Raw genomic sequence first — 7,298 nt, forward strand, 5'->3', positions numbered from 1 at the left:
TTGTCCTTCTTCTTACTGAAACTATTCTCATACCCCTTTCTTGTTGACGCCTTATCTTTTGACAAACGTCCTTCACGGACCCCTTCTTCAAGTCTCATCCCCATATTTACCATTTCGGTAAAATCACTAGGGGCACTGGTGATCATGCGTTCATAATAAAATGAACTCAGGGTTTTCAGAAAGATTTTTGTCATCTCTTCTCTCTCCAAAGGAGGAGTGATATGGACAGCCAACTCTCTCCATCGCTGCGCATACTCCTTGAATGTCTCTTTATCTTTCTGAGACATGGACCTCAATTGGTCCCTATTGTAGCACCTCAAATTTGCACCTATCATTGTACATACATTCTCATATTAGGTCATAGCATATCATGGTCCACTGCATAGCATTGCATTGATCCATTTGCCTCAAGTGCAAGCCAATCAAGAAATTAGGTCAAACTGGTCAGGAGATCAGTCAACCAAGCAAGCAGGTGCAATTTCCAAGGAGCTAAGGCCTTAAGGTTGGTCCATTTTGTTCACATGACTTGGAGGTCCATTTGAAGTGTTTAGGTCAAAGATTGGAGGCTCAGAAGTCATCAGTCAATGCACAGTCAGTCAGAAACCCTAGAAAGTCAAACTTGGTCAACTGTGGTTGATTTTATGGTTTTGATGGATGGATTTGGTTTGAGAGAGCTTATTCATGTCCCAATAGGCCTCATATATCATGGCAATCAACATCATTGAAGAATTTGAAGCCAAACAGAAAATTTCCAAAAATAGAAACTGGACCTGTAATTTTAACTGCCAAAAATGGAAACTTCTTGATCCCAAACTTACATCATGATACAAGCTTCAAATGAATTTTTGCCCAACATGAAAGTTGAAGATCTTGTTCTCCCATTTCCAAAAAGTCCAAGAACTCTCAATTCCCATGCATGGTTGTCAAGATATGATCAAATCATTTTCACAAAATCTTGAACTTCAAAAGGCCATATCTCATGAACCACTTGGCCAAATTTGATGGGGTTTTTTCCTACAAGTCCTATTTGTTCCCCTCTTTCCAAAAATGCATTCATCCTTTACCAAAACCTCACCATGCAAAATGCCATTTTTGGACTTGACTTTATTAATTTCAAGTGGTGCAAAAAGTTGACTTTTTGATTTAGCATTTTTTAACACTTGTGACCAATTGGGAATTGTTTGGAATGGTATTTGCAACTTGTCCAAGGCCCAAACTCGGCCAGAACTTGCACCTCCACCTCCATATGTTCAAAATTAGCAATTGTGCAATTCACTTCATTTAACATAAACAAGCTTAGCATTTGTTAAACCAAGACTAAACAGCAAATATAAGTCACATTTTCTGGCCATTCAACCCTAGCTGCAGCCTCCTATCAAACAGAAAACCTTCATTCTCTCTCAACTTGCATTTTCACGATTTGCATTTTTCTGCACAAAACTCCCAAAGAACCACGAGCAACTTTGTTTGTTCCATCATCTGGACAACATTTGGAAGCTTTTTCAAGCATCATTCATCACCTGTACTGCAGCATCGAGCTCTGTTTTCTCCATGGACCAACAATGGTGATTCTCAATTTGAAAGATTCCAAGCATCATTGAGCTCGATTTCTTCAAGAATCCATCAATATCAACCACAAGGAGGATCTGTTTGAGCTTGCATCATCCAAACAACACTGTTTCATTGAGTTCTTCAAATCAAGTGAGTTTTTCGACTTCTTTATTTTTCCAAATCTTGCTATACATCATGTAGTACCTACTTAGCTGGTTGTTTTAAGCTTCGAATCATGTCAAATGGTTGGTTATTTAGGAAGATATGCTGTTTGAAAGTTTGGTGTATAAACTTGTTTTTGCTCAGTTCATCTCGGTTAACATGTTTTGATGAATTTGGATGCTGGATTATGTATGTATGATGTCTGATGATCACATTGCCATGTTTAACTTCCATTTCTGGGCACACTTGTTCTTCACGACTTTGAAGAAGATGATGAATATTGCTGTAGCAAACCCTAGTTTTTTCCAGATTTCTTGTTTTCAAATGCGTGTTGGCTACTGTTGTTGCTTTTGTTGCATGAATATCACTATTTCCACTGCCATGCTGCTGGTGCATTTTTGTATGAATTTCGTTTTATGATGTTGGTTGCATGAAGTTGCCCTGCTGCTGCTAAAACCCTAAACCCTAATGACCATTTTTCCAGAAAACACGATTGGTTGCTGTTGGTTTGAATTTTCTGCATGAGTTACTGTTCCATTGGTGACGACCAATGAGAACATTTCATTTGCCTTTACTGATGCGCACCGTTTTGGTTAATGAGGCCATATTCACGAAAATGCCACTCGGTCAACTTGTTGACCCATTAAACCATGTTCTTTTGCTCATTTTATTCCAAATTGATACAACATCTTACAAAAATCATAACTTGCTCATTTCAATTCCAAAATTCATGAAATTTTTTTCATCATATTCACATGAATGTCTATTATTTTATCATGATTTTTGCTGAATTTTTGGTTGGCTGGATTTTAAATGGTATTAGGTTTCTTGACATGTATGCACATTTTGTACCTTTTGCCATTTCTTTTGTGAAATTGTGAGGATATATCCAATGACTCTGAAATTTTTGGTGCTTAATCTACACTCATTCATGTTTATTTTGATGTAAAGTTTGTGAATTTATCATATGTGGTTTGTGAGATATGAATTTTTGAAGTAGGGTGTGACAATTTGTGTCACACCAATGATATGCAATTTCATGATTTTTGTTGACATGTTTCCTGACCTCCAATTGGTGTGAAATTTTGCATGAACCTTCTCTCATATGTCTAGTTTATGTGTGAATTTTTTTGGATTTAATTATGCCATTTCCTATTTGTTTGAGATTTTTCTTCTCTGCCTAGTAAAATGTTGACTTTGTATGACACATCTTGCCATTCCATTTGGGAAATTCTCATATCTTATTGGATGATCATGAAATTTCACATGTGCATACTAGACATCTCAAGCTTTGCATTGGTGTTAATCCCATTCATTTCTCATCTGTTTTCATTTAGTTATGATTTTGTGAAGTTGATACATGTTTGTTTGACTTCTTTGGGCATACTTGAAATTGTTTTGACTTTCTGATTTTAATTGACCATCTTCCCATGATCCAATTGAGCTGAAATTTTATATGCATGTCATGTTATGGATTGTGATTGAGCATGAATTATTTGGTGATTTTTGGAATTAATTATGTTTGGTTTTGAGCTAAGTCTTGCTGTTGACTTCATTGAGCATGTTCAAATTTGCTTTGACTTTATGATTTTCATTGACTGCCTTCCACTTGTCCAAATGTGATGAAATTTTACATGCTTACCATGCTAGGTGTTAGGATTGATCATGATTTATTTGGTGATTTTTTGAAAATGTTTGAGTTGACTTTTGATGCAAGTCATTCTGTTGACTTCTTTGAGCCCTCCCTTGCCATGCTTTGACTTCTTTTGCTTGTGAATTGATGATGATGCATGATATAAACTTGAGACCAATTGAGCTTGTTTCTTAAATGTTTGAACTTGATTTTGTTTGACTTTCATTTGCTGTTTTGACTTTCTCATTCCTTTTTGACCCTAGGCTTGTCCTAGTGGTCCAGTTACTTACTGTTGAGCTTATGTTTTCAGGTTGAACACCAAATGACCAATGAGATCAATTTCTTTTGATTAAGCTTGTTTGAATATCATTGTCTAACCTCTTGGTTTTGTAGGTGGCTTGACTCATATGATTTGAGTCTTGTGCTTTGCACATTGGTCCCTCTGTGTTGACTATTGCTTCCCAATTCCTTTTGCTTTGACTGTTGAACTGTGTACTGATTTGTTTGACCATTTCAGGTACCATTAGTTGCTTAAGTTCTTTGAACTTGCTTTGCTTTGCTATTTAGCAACTTGCTTGAGGTATAATTCCTTTTTCTTCATGTAGTCTGGAAGACCTGGCCTGTTACTTGGCCAGGCAACTGTCTGAAGTCCTCCTTAAGAGGCAATGTTTGTGTATGTTTAATTTGTCCTTGTACAGAGTCAAAGACCTCCTAAGTGAAGAGGCAATTGGCAGAACCAAGGGATAAGCAACCTATCCCCTGCTATTCAGTGTGTCTTCTGTTTTGCTCACACCACTGTGTTGATGCATTACAGATAAAAACCCAGGATCTTGTACAATTGTACAGTTGAGTCAGTTTCAAATGTGTAGAAGGGTTCCCACTTTCTGAACCCACACATTTTTGTCAGATGCTCTCCCTGGCCAGGGATAAGAGCAATGAGACACACCCCTCATCTCCTTTCATCTGCTTCACCTTAGCCCCTCAATGGCAAGGTTAAGAGCACCCTTCACCCATTTCCAGAGGTTTGTTTGTTGAGGTTGATATGACCCCTCGACTAAAACCTAACCCTTGTGTGAGCCCCTTGTGTGTATATAGTGTGTGCTACCTGTGCTTGTATATTTGTTTGACTTGCTTCCTGTGCAAGTTAGGTTTAGTTTAGACTAATCCTTGTTTGCTTTCGCCCTCGTTGCGATCCTTTCTCTCGCCCTCGTTGCGATCGAGCCTTTTCCTTTCTCTCGCCCTCGTTGCGATAGAGCCTTTTCCTTTCTCTCGCCCTCGTTGCGATCGAGCCTTTTCCTTTCTCTCGCCCTCGTTGCGATCGAGACTTTCCCTTTCTCTTGCCCTAGTTGCAATCGAGACCTTTGTCCCTCCGTAGCCGAACTACGGCAACTCTGATTCTCATGTTCAGATGAGATACGTAGGCACGAGATGCAATGTCTTGTCGAGTTTGACTAACCACTAACACTAATCCTTTTCTCTCACCCTCGTTGTGATTGAGATCTCCCCTTTCTCTTGCCCTAGTTGCAATCGAGACCCTTGCTTCCTGTGCAAGTTAGGTTAGGTGTGGCTTGCTTCCTGTGCAAGTCATGTCTAGGATAGGTTGGCCCTTGTGCCATTTAGCTAGAAACCTTAACTTAGGGACGATCTTTGCATGACAACATCTAGGCTCGAGTCGTAGTCTCCCTCGAGTTGTGTCTCCCTCTGTTATCTGGTTAGGCTAGATCCTTATCCCTGCGTAGGGGAACTACATCGCCCTGATCTTCATACCAGATGAAGTATGTAGGCAGGAGATTGAGCTGATCTCTCTGGGCGCCCTTTTTCTTTTGTGTGTGTTGTTTGACAGTTGCTAGGCTCGAGTGCCTGACTCCTTAGCAGTTCGTTGTCTGTTTGTTTGAGTGTGTGCTTGACAGTTATAGGCTCGAGTCCCCGACTCCCTATTAACTTGTTGTGTTGTTGTGTGCTTGGAAGCTGATGTAAGACCATCGAGTGGCATTCGGGTTCCAGTGTGGGTGTGTTTTGGTTCGGATGCTGATGTAAGTCCAGTGATTGGCATTCAGGCTCCACGTTTGCCTTTGCCTGTGTTTGTTTGTGTGCGTGTCAGCCGAGCTACGAATGCTCTGATTCTTCTCTCATCCGAGAAGATACGTATGCATAGGATGCGATATCCTAGCGAGCATGTGTCGTCTCCCCAGTCTGAACTACTTCGACTCTGATGTCTATGCCTGATAGACTAAGTAGGCCCAGGATGCGACATCCTGCCGAGTCAGTTTCAGTCAGTTTCTTTTGTCTCTTTTCAGCCAGTGTGTGTGAGTTTGAGCGGTGTTTAGCAACCATTTTTCCTTCCTATTGTGCGTGGATCCCGTAGAGTACGACGGATGCGTAGGGGTGCTAATACCTTCCCTTCGCATAACCGACTCCCGAACCCATTCTCTTTGGTCGCGAGACCATGTTCTTTCCTAGGTTTACTTCGAGCGTTTCCTTTCCCTCTTTTGGGATAAATAACGCACGGTGGCGGCTCTGTTGTTTCTTTCTTTTCCCGCCGGTTTTTCGCGTAATGCGACAGCTGGCGACTCTGCTGGGGACTTGGAGAAGTTGACCTATGCTGGTCCATCTTCCCTGAGCGAGTCTCTCCTAGCGCTCTCTAGGATTGGGTTTTTGGTTGCTTTGTGCTGTGTGTATTTTATTGCATTCATTATTTGTTTATTTCATTTATTGTTTGCATTGATTGTGTGCATTAATGTTTGCATTCATATTCATTATTCATTCTGCCTGGCTGGTTGTCTGTTTTTTCTGTGTGGGGTGGGAGTCAGTTGAGGTAAAAGGTCCAATACCCAGACCATGAGTGAAATCTAGGAAACCTAGGAATAGAGTGATTCATGGGAAGCGGGTGGTGTACGCCACTTAGCGGAACATTGATATCACGAGCAGTTCAGACCCTGGTGGGATATTATTGGTGCATACATCGGGTGTGCACAGGATGATATTCTGCGAAAGGTTATTTATGCTGCGTTTCTCTCGACCTTACCCTGGCCTAGACTACACCCGTGAGTGGGAAAGGGTTGATCATTACAGGTACCTGTTGGTGACTTATGGTTCTGTTGGTGACTCTAGTTCAGCTCAGACAGTGTTCAGTTAACCTTAAGTTGGATTTAAGTTCCGAGTTTCGACTGAAGCTTCGACTTTGTGATCAGAGATTGCACAACCAGCCAGTCCAGTCTGCATCATGTGCATCATAGCATATTTATTTTTCAAAAGAAACGCAATAAAAGAAAAAATCAAAAAAAAAAAAAGAAAAAAAAAAAAAAAACTGATCCTTGCATGCATATCATTCCTCAGGTACATTCCAGAGTTTGATTCGCCGATAGAGATGGCAACAGTCCCAGAGCCGAAGCGGAAGACTTGTATCTACGTTTTTCACCGGGAGCCTTTGACGTCTCTGATTGAGTTGTGTAGCTTTGTGACTGATGATCGTCTGAGGAGTTTTGTTGGACAGTATGGAGATATCCTGACTTTGCTGAAGACAGTAGTTGACCCAGTGCCGTTGCAGACACTTCTTCAGTTCTATGACCCGGAGCTTAGATGTTTCACATTTCAAGACTATCAGTTGGCACCTACTCTCGAGGAGTATTCTATTCTGATGAGCGTCCCGGTTCAGCATCAGACTCCCTTCTTGGACGTCCCAAAGGAGGTTGACTTCAGATTGATTGCCAGAGTTCTACGAATGAGTGTCAAGGAAGTTGGTGAGAATTGGAAGCCCTGTGGGGAAGTAGTGGGTCTGCCATTGAAGTTTCTATTGAGAGTAGCCAGAGATGAAGCAGAAAAGGGAAATTGGGAAGTTTTTCACGCACAGCTTGCCGCCTTGATATATGGAATCATTCTATTTCCCAGTATGCCAAATTTTGTTGATCATGCTGCCATCAGCATTTTTATCAGAGGGAATCCAGTCCCAACC

This window comes from Lathyrus oleraceus, chromosome 1 (genome assembly GCF_024323335.1).
Source record: "Lathyrus oleraceus cultivar Zhongwan6 chromosome 1, CAAS_Psat_ZW6_1.0, whole genome shotgun sequence".
In the NCBI taxonomy this organism is placed as follows: Eukaryota; Viridiplantae; Streptophyta; class Magnoliopsida; order Fabales; family Fabaceae; genus Lathyrus; species Lathyrus oleraceus.